The sequence below is a fragment of the Lolium perenne genome, unplaced genomic scaffold (genome assembly GCF_019359855.2).
Source record: "Lolium perenne isolate Kyuss_39 unplaced genomic scaffold, Kyuss_2.0 unplaced75, whole genome shotgun sequence".
NCBI classification, from domain to species: Eukaryota; Viridiplantae; Streptophyta; class Magnoliopsida; order Poales; family Poaceae; genus Lolium; species Lolium perenne.
The window spans coordinates 57,225-69,708 of NW_027249033.1; the positions used below are offsets into that span (position 1 = coordinate 57,225).

The 12,484-nt window shown below is 43.5% G+C and overlaps 2 pseudogenes; one reads left to right on the top strand and one right to left on the bottom strand.

Moving 5' to 3' along the window:
* The first annotated feature begins 1,012 nt into the window (after positions 1 to 1,012).
* Positions 1,013 to 6,171, top strand: LOC139834924 (lysophospholipid acyltransferase LPEAT2-like; annotated as a pseudogene).
* Positions 6,172 to 6,404: 233 nt separating this feature from the next.
* On the bottom strand, positions 6,405 to 11,129 carry LOC139834923 (uncharacterized; annotated as a pseudogene).
* Between the last annotated feature and the right edge of the window lie 1,355 nt (positions 11,130 to 12,484).

Consider the following 12,484-nt stretch of genomic DNA (forward strand, 5'->3'; position numbering starts at 1 on the left):
CTACTAAACCGGAATTGTATATTCAACAACTATGATTGAACACATGTTAAAATAGTTATATATTTTTAAAGCAAATGCCATCGGTCAAATGTAGGGTTTTCATAGGATCTCTATAAGTTTTTAGTCTTTTGTAGTTTCCATAAAAGTTCTCATTTATATGAGGTGGACCTATTTTCAGTGTCTTCGACTTAGGATGCCCGCCCAAAATTGCAATCTATTAAAATTTTAAGAAAATGTTATTAAGTTCCTCGATTTCTATATAATACGCTCCCAATTAAGCTATTTCCCCTACCAAAAATTCTTGCTAGGCTCACCTTGCTCATTTAGATCAAACAATGGTGATGCAAGTTTTCGTGAGTCGCTTTCGAAATTTCAAGTCATGCCAATAATATCCTTTTAAAAAAACTCACTCAGGTATGTAGGAGTAGATTTTTTCTCTTTATATTCATTGTTCTTTGTCGAAAGAACTACTCCTTCATTTATCTAATTTTACAATAACGTTGTGTTGCACTTTTCAATGAAGGAGTAGTTCTTTGTCAAAAGAAACTACTCCTTCATTTATCTAAATTTTAGGGTTTTAAATTTTGTACTCCATCCATTCTCTTTCACTCTACATTCTTCAAATTTCAAGACCAATTAAAAAGTTAATTAGTACTACTCCCTCCGTACATAAATAAGTGACTCATCTTCGTCTGGATGCGGATGTATCTAGATGAAAAGTTGAATCACTTATTTATGTACGGAGAAAATACTAATTTAATATGTAAACCACTAATTTAAAGTACTTTAAAAATAATAACATCCAATAGGGAGAGTGTTGTTGTTATTTACAATGATGATGATAAAATGTAGAATAATATGCAATAAATTTTTAATCTAAAATATATACTAAATGAGAAGGAAGCAGAACCACAACTCGCCGCCCATTCTCTGACTCGGGGCATTACATGGGAGTAAAAAGCAAGATCTTGAGGTACTAAAACGCAAGATAAAGAGGCCACCAAGGCCACGACCACAAAAGCCATCGTCTCTCTCCTCCTCCGCCTGGCAATTTGCTTTTTAGTTTTAGCGCTTTGATATAAGCCATAACTTCGCCTCCGCCATTGCTCGGCTCCTTTTTCAACCTTCCGCTTCCGCGTCGCTGTCCCCGCCGACCCGCCGGCCTCCCGCGCCGCCGCCCGCCGTCTCATCCATCCATCCATGGCCTCCCGAAATCACAGCCCTACCCTCTCCACGCCCCTCCTCTCCGACTCCTCCTCCACCACCCCCACCCGCGGCGTCGCCAACGGCCACGCGTACAACCACGGCGACCTCCCCGCCGACGCGGTATGCGACGCCGACCCGTTCGCCTTCCTCTCGGAGGACCACCCGCCGCGGTCGCTGTGCCCGTCGCCTGCCGACCCGTTCCGCAACAGGACGCCCGGGTGGGGCGACGCCTACTGCTGGGCCAGGGCGCTGCTGCTCGCGCCGGTGGCGGCCGCGCGGCTGCTGCTCTTCGGGCTCGCCATCGCGATCGGGTACGCCGCCACGTGGGTGGCGCTGCGCGGCTGGACGGACTCGCGCGAGCGCCCGCGGGAGGGCGCCGGCCCCATGCCGGCCTGGCGCCGCCGCCTCATGTGGGTCACCCGGATCTCCGCGCGCTGCATCCTCTTCTCCTTCGGGTCAGTGCCTGCTTTTGCTTCCTTACGCATGCTGCGATGATGATGATGCACCAGTAAACGCTCCGCCTGATTTGGTTCTCGATCTGATCTACAAGCATTTGACCGCCGCTTAGTTTATAGCAAGTTTCGAATTTCGATCATTAGATTTGAGCCGCGAGGCGACCTGGCATGTTTCCAATTTAGATGATTAGATTTGGGCTTGGGGATTCGAGACGAGCCGTAGCATGGCCAAGCTTTGGATGGATGACGCAATGGGGGGAGAAGTTCGTTCGGTACGCAGAATTCCTCGGATTTGCGGCACGTGTGTGGGTGGGCGTGCCACTGATTTGTTTGGTGGGGGCGACGCCGACGCCGACGCTGTATCAGTTTGGAAGGCGAACGACCGTGTCGTCCCCCCTGGTTAGGAGTATGACCTGCAGTTAATGCGGCATGGGAGGAGACGACAGGAAACTGAATTTTGTACGGTCCTTGAAGTTAGCTTCCCCCGGAATTGGTACATCAGAAAATCCTGGTGATTATTATACCTTCGCAATCTGATTCGACAAGTTAGTTGGAAAGAGCTTCCGAAGAATATGGTTCCACCCCTCTTCATTTGAGGCAGCAAATCAGGTGGTCCTTCATGTGTGTTACTGTGGCTGGTCTTTGGCATGATGTGTACCTGTGCATAATTCAAAGGATGTCACCCTGGAAGCTCACAATTTGACCTAGTCCTGAATTCTGTTTCTGGGGCGTAAGACGTCACCAGCTATTGGTTTGACATTTTGGTTTCGATTCATTGATATTGTCGAAACAAAATCAAAGGAAAAAGGCAAAGGCTGTTAAGGCAGGTGACGGCTGATGAGGAAGCAGACAGATACCTTGCGTAGCAACCGCCCTGAAAAGCTTGCATGTCAAATAAAATGAAAAGCTAACTGTCAGAATATTGTTGTTACTTTCTTATTTAACAAAGTTACACAAAGGTTGTAGGCATCTTGTTAAGACTTCAGAGCATGTAGAAATGCTCAATGCCGAGTTCCAAACACCATCATGTTCAGTACACGCATTTTGTTTTCCACTATAGTTTTTAAGAAAATGCTAGAACATCAATTGAAGCATGCTCCACACACTTTCCACCATACTTTTCCTTGTAAAATACTAGAAAATCATTGGAGCACACTCACATAATTATAACTGGCATATGAAATCAAATTGAATCAATCATTTGTACCGTATGTTCTGCTGCTTGTCTATACTTACTAGATCTCTGGGTTGACAGCATATTTGTTTGTCACATTTTTTCTACATATAATGTTAGTGAGTACCATCTGATATTTGTTGACGACCCGTTTGCACTATCAGGTATCACTGGATCAAAAGAAAGGAAAGCCTGCTCCTAGAGAACTTGCGCCTATAGTCGTTTCCAATCATGTATCTTACATAGATCCCATATTTTTCTTCTATGAATTGTTCCCAACCATTGTTTCATCGGATTCCCATGATGCAATACCATTTGTTGGCACGATCATAAGAGCAATGCAGGTATGTCTTTCCATTTTCCTCTTAAAGCATCACAATTTGCAGGTTCCTTTCAAGTGTTACATTTTATGACAACTCATACCTATCTTACAGGTTATATACGTTGATAGATTCTCGCCAGCATCAAGGAAGTCAGCTGTGAATGAAATAAAGGTTAGAATGGTTCCCATCAGGCTTCAACTGCATATGCGTTGTTTTGATTCATGTTTTTTTTTCATGGGGCCAAGCTTGCTTTTATCAGACAAGAATTAACATATCATATGGAAGTTCTGTCATTGATTTCTCTTGCTTATAGCTCTTAGGATGGAAAAAATTATCATACTTGTCATAGTATGTTTGTCATACAGACCATTAACTAGAAGAAAAACATAATGAGATTATTGGAATTTAAATTTTCTGTCATCTACACTGTACATATTGTTGATTTAAAAGTTAATTCCATGCAGAACTGTAACATATACTAGCAACATGATTGTCTATTAGTTATTGTGTTCATATGGTACATTTTAGGTGCTTTCAGAGAAAGGCGGCTGGCAATAATTTTCCCGCGCGTCCTGTTGTTCCCTGAAGGCACTACAACAAATGGGATGTTCTGATCTCATTCCAACATGGAGCGTTCATACCTGGCTACCCTGTTCAACCTGTTGTTGTTAGATTATCCCCATGTGCACTTTGACCAATCTTGGTAAGTTCGGTACAAAGGCACATTCTTCTTTGTTTCCATTTTGCTGTTCTCTCATGATTGTTGTTGTTTTTCAGGGAAACATATCGCTAATAAAGCTCATGTTCAAGATGTTCACCCAGTTTCACAATTTCATGGAGGTCTGCATTTCTTGCGCACCTCAGCCTAGCACTGTCTCTCATGTCAATTTGCAACAACTCCTTACACAAAAAGTTCACCCGTTATGAATAATTGATTTTACAGGTAGAGTACCTCCCTATTGTCTACCCGCCTGAGATCAAGCAAGAGAATGCCCTCCATTTTGCAGAGAATGTAATTCCGTTTCACCCAAAAAAATTGTCCTTTGAACACCATGTAGCTCCTGTAGGAACGTGATCCTCACATTTTGTTTCAACAGACCAGCTATGCTATGGCACATGCCCTTAATGCTTTACCGACTTCTTATTCTTATGCCGATTCAATGATTGCGTCAAGAGCAGCAGACGCTGGAAGGTAATAGGCCACCTATATTACTATGTATATTCTGAATTCATGTATCAGCTTCGACCTTTGTTTTCTCTTTTCTGGAGTCTGTACCATCTGAGGCTTCCAGAATTTCAAATGACAATAACTGGAGACGGGCCTGTGTTCACTTGAGTAGGAGATATGAATTTGAGTCTAATTAAGCTGAGTTTCCCTTTGCAGGCGAATTGCTCAAATTATATGGTGGAAATGGCTTGGGTAAAAGAAGTAAGTATTTCTTGATTTACACATGCAGAGCTTGATTAACAAACCTCTGAAGCAAATATCATGATATTATAAGTTTGTGCTACTGTTGAAAAAAGTGTTTTGGTACAGTGTTGGTTAGTTCATGATTTCCTACAGCATGCATTTAGAATTGCTTCACTATGCATTTAGAGGTATCTCTTGCCTCACATTTTTATAGACTTGCAGTTGATTTTATTTTCCGTGCTCCATGCATCATTTTTTTGGCATGTTTGCTCTTCCCTAAGCCTTGTGCGTACTGTTTATGTAGTAGACTGGTACCTGACATTTTCTTAATATCTGCTTTCAGGCGTATGGTGTGACCACATCAGAAGCAATGGAACTCTTGGAGCACTTTTTGGCTATGAACCCAGACAGTGAGTAAGTTCTTAATCCCTTAACTGACAACTACTGGCTTTATCTGTAGAAGATTACAAAAGCTTTGTCACTAAGGATGACTAGAAGAGGCACTTTGTTTTGGTTCCTCTCCTAAGTATATATCCTACTTCTTCCTGTTAGTTCATAATGTTCTGATAAATATCATTAACCAACTCTTGCAGTGGACGTGTTAAAGCCCAAGATTTTTGGGCTCTTTTTGGTCTAGATTGCAGTCCTCTATGCAAGAAGGTAGTCCTACTAATGTCCTCCTGCGTGGCCGCTTATGCCAGATCAAGCTTAATTTAAAAGAAAAATTGTGATCAAGCTTTCTTGAAACTGTTATCTTTGCTGAGCTCGTTTTTTTCCAGATATTTCACTACTTCGATTTTGAAAACAAGGAATCCTATCACTTTCCGACAGGTATGGACTTGATCGCGACCTACATTGTAGCTGGCTTATGGTTCTACATACCATGTATTGTGGTAGGCTAGTTGGTGTATGCTTTTCTGACGTGCCCATGTTACTGCCCGATGTACACAGTTTGTGGTCGGGTGTGCGCACATCAGGAAGCAGCCATTGTTTGAGGGAGTGTGTGAAACTGCTTTCGACAAGTGCAAGGTCCCCGGAACCTCTGATATCTCCCTTGCACAGCTAGCCGATGCCCTACAGTCAAGCATGCTTCCACCAGCTGATGATGGGGTAAGTATTCCACATTCAGGTCCGGTTTGAATGTGTCCTAACGCTATCTACATTAGTGTGCCGACTCGACTCGACTCACCCCCGGTTGTACTCTGATTTCAGATGCTGAAGCTGTTCGAGACCTTCGACATTGACAATGACGACAAAATCAGCAAGGATGACTTCATGGCATGCCTTGCGAGGTTCCCTTTCATGATCGCCCTCTTTGCTGGCCGGATCAACGGGGAAGTTTACATCGAGATAGTTTGATGCTGGAGTTGTCGCCCCTCCGTTTATTTGAGGGGATGATTGCAACACTCCACTGTCCGTTTAGTCAAGACGGACCAAAGCCAAGCTTATTCCCCCAGCTGCTTTGTGCATCTCAAACTGGCTAAACCAGTACAGTGCGGCAATTTTGTTTAATTTGTTCTTGAAGGGGTTTATGTAGATAGGAATGTTGTGACATAGACACTTGATCCTGCATATGATACAGCGTCAGTTGAACTGGATGTGCACATAAGCACTTTGTAACATGAAACAGAATTTTTTGGATGAAAAATCTGGCTTCTCATTCTATAACTGTGATGCGTCTGAACAAAAGTTCTTGTCGGTGCACAAAGTATTCGCCACAGGGCAGAATAAACAGGTCAAACAGCATCTCGGCATGTAGTACATGGTTTAGCATCTGTATGTAGGTACTCACCCTCGGTAGGTAGGTACAAGATTTACGTTGGACGATGATGGCTAAATCAATCACATTGCAGGGTTATCACATGGACAACATCTCTATTTCTGGTTTTATGCTTCGAGAGGGTATTTACACAAGAGAAAACAAGAAAAGAAATGAAGAGGGCTACAAATGAGTAACGGCTTGAAGGGAGTCCGCTGTGCTGCCACGCGAAACAAGAAGTTTTTTTTTACAGTATATGTATGGTGCTTCTTGTCTCTTTTTTTTGCTGTTCTGTTCCCAGAATATCTTTACATGATGGTGCACTTCTCTTTCTTCGACTCGGGTTTTGCTGGCGGTGGGGCATTTGACCTCTGCTGCAGAAAGAAAACCACAAGTGATTCAGACAAGTGTTCTCACATGCACCATGAAGCATGAACCAGTCAGATGTTTTTACAGTTGGTTATGAGTAGAGGGAACGCACCATTGGAGCCAACAACGAGCCCTGGCCGGCCTGCACCATTTGATTGACTGGGTGTTTGCTGCGTCTGCTGCTGCTGCTGTGATGGAGGCTGCTGTCGTTGAGATTGCTGGTCAAACTCCTGCTGTTGAAGTGCTATAGCTAGCTCTAGATCCGGGCTGCCAGCATAAAAGAAAACCAAGAGTACAGGTTAGCCTTAGGTAATACATTCGCAAATAAAAGTACTATATATTCGAAGGTTAATGACCCGAACAGCTAAAGTAAATGTTCCAACGATCATATTATAGCTTGTTACTACTTTGCCCTGCAATGTGAAATTCTCTCTATCATACCTCATTTTTCTAGTCAGGCTGAGTTCATGCTAACAGGTTTTAGCTCATGCACATTTTCCAAGCCAAGCTATAACAAGATGCACAGGTATAATTTAACACGATAACTGCCTGTAATGTGGGAAATACCTAGATAGTAATCGTTCAAGTAAGCATCAATTTACAGAATTCAAGATCCCCACCAACTCGTCAACTAGGCAAGTAGGCATGGAACTTTAGTGGGAAATAGTCATGGCACTTGGTTCAGAACAGCAGAGTAGTGTGCTATAACACAAAAACATCTAAGCCTAAAACAAGCAGGAATAGAGCCAAGAACTACGAAAAGTATAAATAAGAACAGCCAGAGTGGTAAAATACTCCCTAGCTTCAACTGGCATCACAGCATAGCTGACTATACAAATATTGACATGGATGTTGTGCAGCAGTAATCTGGGTAAGACCTGCTATCTGACCAATATAGAACATAGGTAAAAAGAGAGAGTGAGGAGAAGGACATACTCTCCAGATGAGTTCGGTAGAGTGGAATTGTCAAATTGAGCAAGGTAGTCACTGAGGAACAGAAATTAAATTAAATTGTATAATCTTATAGAACTTCGATGACAATCACAACAATCTATTGATGTTGCACATACAACAGTTGTCGTCATGGCCTGCTGTTGAATTCCACGAATCATTTCTGGGAGTTTCAGCCGTAAATGGAGTGAAGTTACTAGTGAGAAAAACCCCATCTCCGTTCACTGATTTTTTATAACAAAACAAATTAGTAAATTCCATTTAAAGTGAATGAAGTGTTAGTGGAGAGAGCTAATACATACCTCATCAAGCTTTTGCCACACCAAATCAGTTTGGCCGAAAAAACCCTGATCAGTTGCTAAGAGATACTAGACTTCACGTTATACTGCACAAAAAACATGAATGGTATAAAGCCACAAGCTAATAGCTTATTACAATAATTATGTGGTGTGACTTAATTACTTATCATACCTTGAACATGGTGTTGAAGTGGTTATTACGGAAAGAAGACACAAAAGCTCTCTTTCATTGAGACCCTCTTTTTGCAGACAAAACAAACTGTAACGATAAAGTTTGGCAACATATTAATCATGAACAAGAAGAAATACATGAGATTAAACCTATTGAACAGATATGTACCCATAGACAGTCAGCTGGTTAGCAGTGGTCTGCAGAAAATTATCGATCAGGTCCCCCTGCAACAAATAACACAGTGTAAAGCTAAATATTCAACTGACCTACACATGTGCAACTAATCGATAACTGGAAAATTCTCACATTGATGATCAGCAGCTCCATTTTCCAAGCATTGACTACTTTCCTCAGTCTTGTCCAGCCTGCTCAGCAAGAACCACCTCACCCTCATACACTGGCTCCTCAGTTTGATATGCTATGTTTCAGTGCACACAAGTATGTGCTCTTCTCCTTGATAGATTGGCTCATTTTCCTGAATGCTCGAAGAAGGCAATCTCGCGAGTGTCTGAAGAAACAATTTTCCTCATCCAGCTCCGGTCGTAGCACAACTAGGAGTAGCTTGAATAGTTACAGTTGCTAGGTCACAGCTGATCTCAGCATCAGAAGCTTGAGGTCATGAAGTTGCATAGCAGAATGTTCTGTGCAGGTTTCTTTATTAGTAGCCTCACCGAGAACAGGAGTGGGAGCAGCAGCTTGGTCATCGAGAACAGAAGATTCAAGAGAAGGGCAGGCAAGAGTAGATTCTGAAGATTGAACCGGTATATCAAAAGGTGCACTGCTGGCATATTTGTTTTCCCATCTTCCTCTGTTTCTTTAGATGTTAAAGCTTGTTCGGATTCTGCAGAGACGCAACTTCAGTAATATTTGCATCAGAAGTTGTGTTCTGTAATACAGAATCAGGACTGACAAGCTTAACGCTACCTTCCTCTTTATTTGTCGGTCCTACTATCTGAGGTGCCTCTAATCCAAAGCTCTCCCACCAGGTGGTGTATCCTCTACATTGGAGGACGAGTGACTCTGTGTGAAGCGCTGAAAGAAATAGATCCATCAACAGCATTCGTGCTTTCAGCTTTGGATAGACTAAGGACTCTCCTAAGTTCCTGCGAAATCTTCCTCACGGTCACCTCGTCTTATTTGCAGTTCAGCTGAATCTGAGAGTGTGCTTTCATCAAATGATTTCCCGATAGAAACAGTAGGTGAAGAGAACCCTAATGCTGCTGCGGTTGCAGCAGCAAAATCAACAGTCTCTTCCTCTGCAACATGTTTATCCTCTTCTGCTGGTTTCCCTGACTTAAACTCAGCAAGCCCCAGAAGCAAAAGGCGTTGTATGACTTTGATCCAATGGCAGTAGCAGTGTCAGTATCCTAGAAATGGGATGAAACAGTATTAGCATGTAGCTGGTGTCATAGGCTACAACTAATAAAGTGACGCTGAATCTATTTTGTGGGTAATGTCATCTTTAAACTCATGACAAAGAGAGCATCTAGCGTTCACAAATGTATAGTGAAAAACCATGTTGGTCATGCATCCTAGTTTGTGAAATTGCATTGAAGAAGATCAATACTCTCCCTCCATCCCAAATTAATTGACTCAACTTTGTCTACATACGCACACGATACCTAGACGACAAAGTTGAGTCCAATTGAATTTGCAGGATGCGAGAATATAGCATTTGTTTTGACGAGTTTTATCCGTAGAAACAAAAAATCAACTACCAAAACTATAACAGCCTGCATGCACGCATAACCTTTTGCAGAAACAACCCAGGTAAAAATCAAATTAAAACACAAAAGATGGGGGCAGCAGAGTAAGAGAAACAGTTCTCTCAGTTGGCAGCTCATCTCAACAGAATAGCTCATAATTCACGACAAGATGGTTTAGGGTGCAGATTGAAATACAGTTGGTAGCAAGGTAACCCTAAAAGAAAATGTGATACGATTTACCACACAAAGAGGTCAAAAGAAAATGGCAAGCCTAATGTCACATGCCGCATGAACATCGATAATGCTAGTAAAAAAGCAAGGGCAAAACAGATATAAAGCGCAATATATAGGGTGGTCTGTCTTTGCAGCAAAGCAACATGTGAACCTAATAGCAAATCATAAGGATAGGAATTCGGAGTACCTGAGGATCCACTATCCATCCATGGTATAAGCGGGATATCCCAGAAGGTCAAACTCAAGTAGCGCTCTGGGGTGAACTTCGAAATCGCATCGACCCTGCAGTGTCCAAATAAACGCACCTCAGAACAAAAAAAAAACTAAATGCCCTATACACACACATACACAGAATAAGGCATGGGCAGCGCACAATCTGAAGAAAAAGCTTGAACGCACTTTCTGAACATGACATTGACGTCAATACCGGTGGTGAGGGCGCGGCAGAAGGTCTATCGCGTCCGAGATGTTGTGCTCCCAGTTGCGGACGTACTCCTCAGTCACTTGGCCTGCCACGATCCCCCAAGCCCGGTTTTCCAGATACGAACACAACAGGTCCAGAAACAAGCAGAGTGTTAACAGCAGGAGAGTTGATCGAACCTGCGCGGCACAGGTCGTGGAGTCAATGAGGCGCTCGGCGACGAGGGAGAGCAGCTTCTGCTGCGACACCTCGCCCGCATCGGAGTTCAGGTTGATCACATTACTTCAGCGGCAGCACGTTACCTGCAGAAAGGCAAACAAACGCCCGCGCGTGCGCTAAAAACCCAGGTGAAATCGCGAAGGCAACCACACACCCAACGCCACAGGCGGAATCCGGGGAAATGGCCGATCAACTCGCGCGCGAGCGGGAGAGGGGAAGGGGAGGAGACTCACAGATGGCGAGGAGCGGGCAGGGCCCGTTGTCGTTCTGGTAGACGATGGGGTGCATGGCGGCCGAGGAAGTCAACGGCCCTCGTCTTGTGCATCACCTCGAGGGGCTCGGGCGGCGGCGCGGGCGCCGGGTCGGGATCCAGCGCGCCGAGCGGCGGCGCCGGCGGAAGGGCGGGGACGGGTCCGCGGACATGGATCTCCGCCGCGATCGCCGGGGCTGGGGCTGGGGCCTGGGGGTGGGCCTACGTCGCCGGAAACCCAAGCCCTAGGATCAGCGCGGTCGTCGGCGGCAGCAGAGGACGGCGAGCGGATTGGAATGGTGAATCGGAAGAGGAATAGAATAGCAGGCGGAGACGGAAAGTCAGCGGGTGAAGGGTGGGAAAGAGCAGGCCGGGCGGGGCAGGGGGGTATTAGAGAAAAGTCGGCAAACTACCGGAATCTCTAGGGAATAGTACCATTATCGGGTACTTTACTCGGATTCAGTCCCTGCAGGTTTCGGATAACTAGCCAAACCTTGCCATTCTCTTTTGTGCTATTTTGGCCCTTGTGGCTATGGTTGAAAACAAAAGCGAAAAATTTCTGATTAGTTTTAGGAGAAAAGGAAATGGAAAGAAAAAAACAGATATATAAAGCGGTATTTTTGCGAGAAGAAGGAGCGAAAGCAGAAATAAAACCAAGAAAGCAGAAAAAAACAAGGAAATTTTGAAAAGAAAAGATAAGAAAACTTTTAGAAATACTACCCATCTACGACAAAATTACGAAATATTACTTTGAGTTGGTGATTTCCTTTGATCATCGAGCCATGGAATACATGAGACTTCAGGACCTACAACGTACTTGCAATCATGCCAAACTAAGTACTATGTTGTACTTTATGTTCTGAGTCACCAGCCAATCGAAGTTGTGAGCCACTCATTGGCTTGGTTTTCATTTATTTATGTATTCAACTTTAGTTTTCAAACCAATGTAATTGACAAATATTCATTTTAGTATCAGTATCTGTTAAATGACCTTTACTCCATATTTGTCTTGGGTAGTTTTAGCTTCCATATTTGTTTCTTGTGTTTCTCATTTCATTTCCGATTTACGACAAGATATATGAAAGCAACAGCAGCAAGGCATATTTAGTTCTGTTTTGAACCCTACTTACTAGTAGGTCCTCATTGTCCTTATTAATTATTAAAGTATGCTTTGGATTTGCAAGTTGTATAGCTAACGAACCCAGAGCCTATTTAGGTGCCATTGCTGACCCTTTTCCTTTATATGTATTACACTTAGACTGTTCACTTCAGGCTCATCAGATCCAAACCCTAAGAGGAACTTTTAGTTGATAAAAACAGAAAACATACTGTGCAAAACGATCCTTGATGTTTTGAAGTTAAATGTGTGATTTGTTGTCCGTGATTCTAAACAAGCGCACGAGTGTTTGACAAAAATGAAAAGAAACTTAGCATGGAAGCAACATCACGCGCTTGCTTGGACGAAACCGTTGCACGACTCATCCGCACGTTGGATCGGCTGGCGCGTGCGTGCACTTTTTGTGCTAACCGACGTT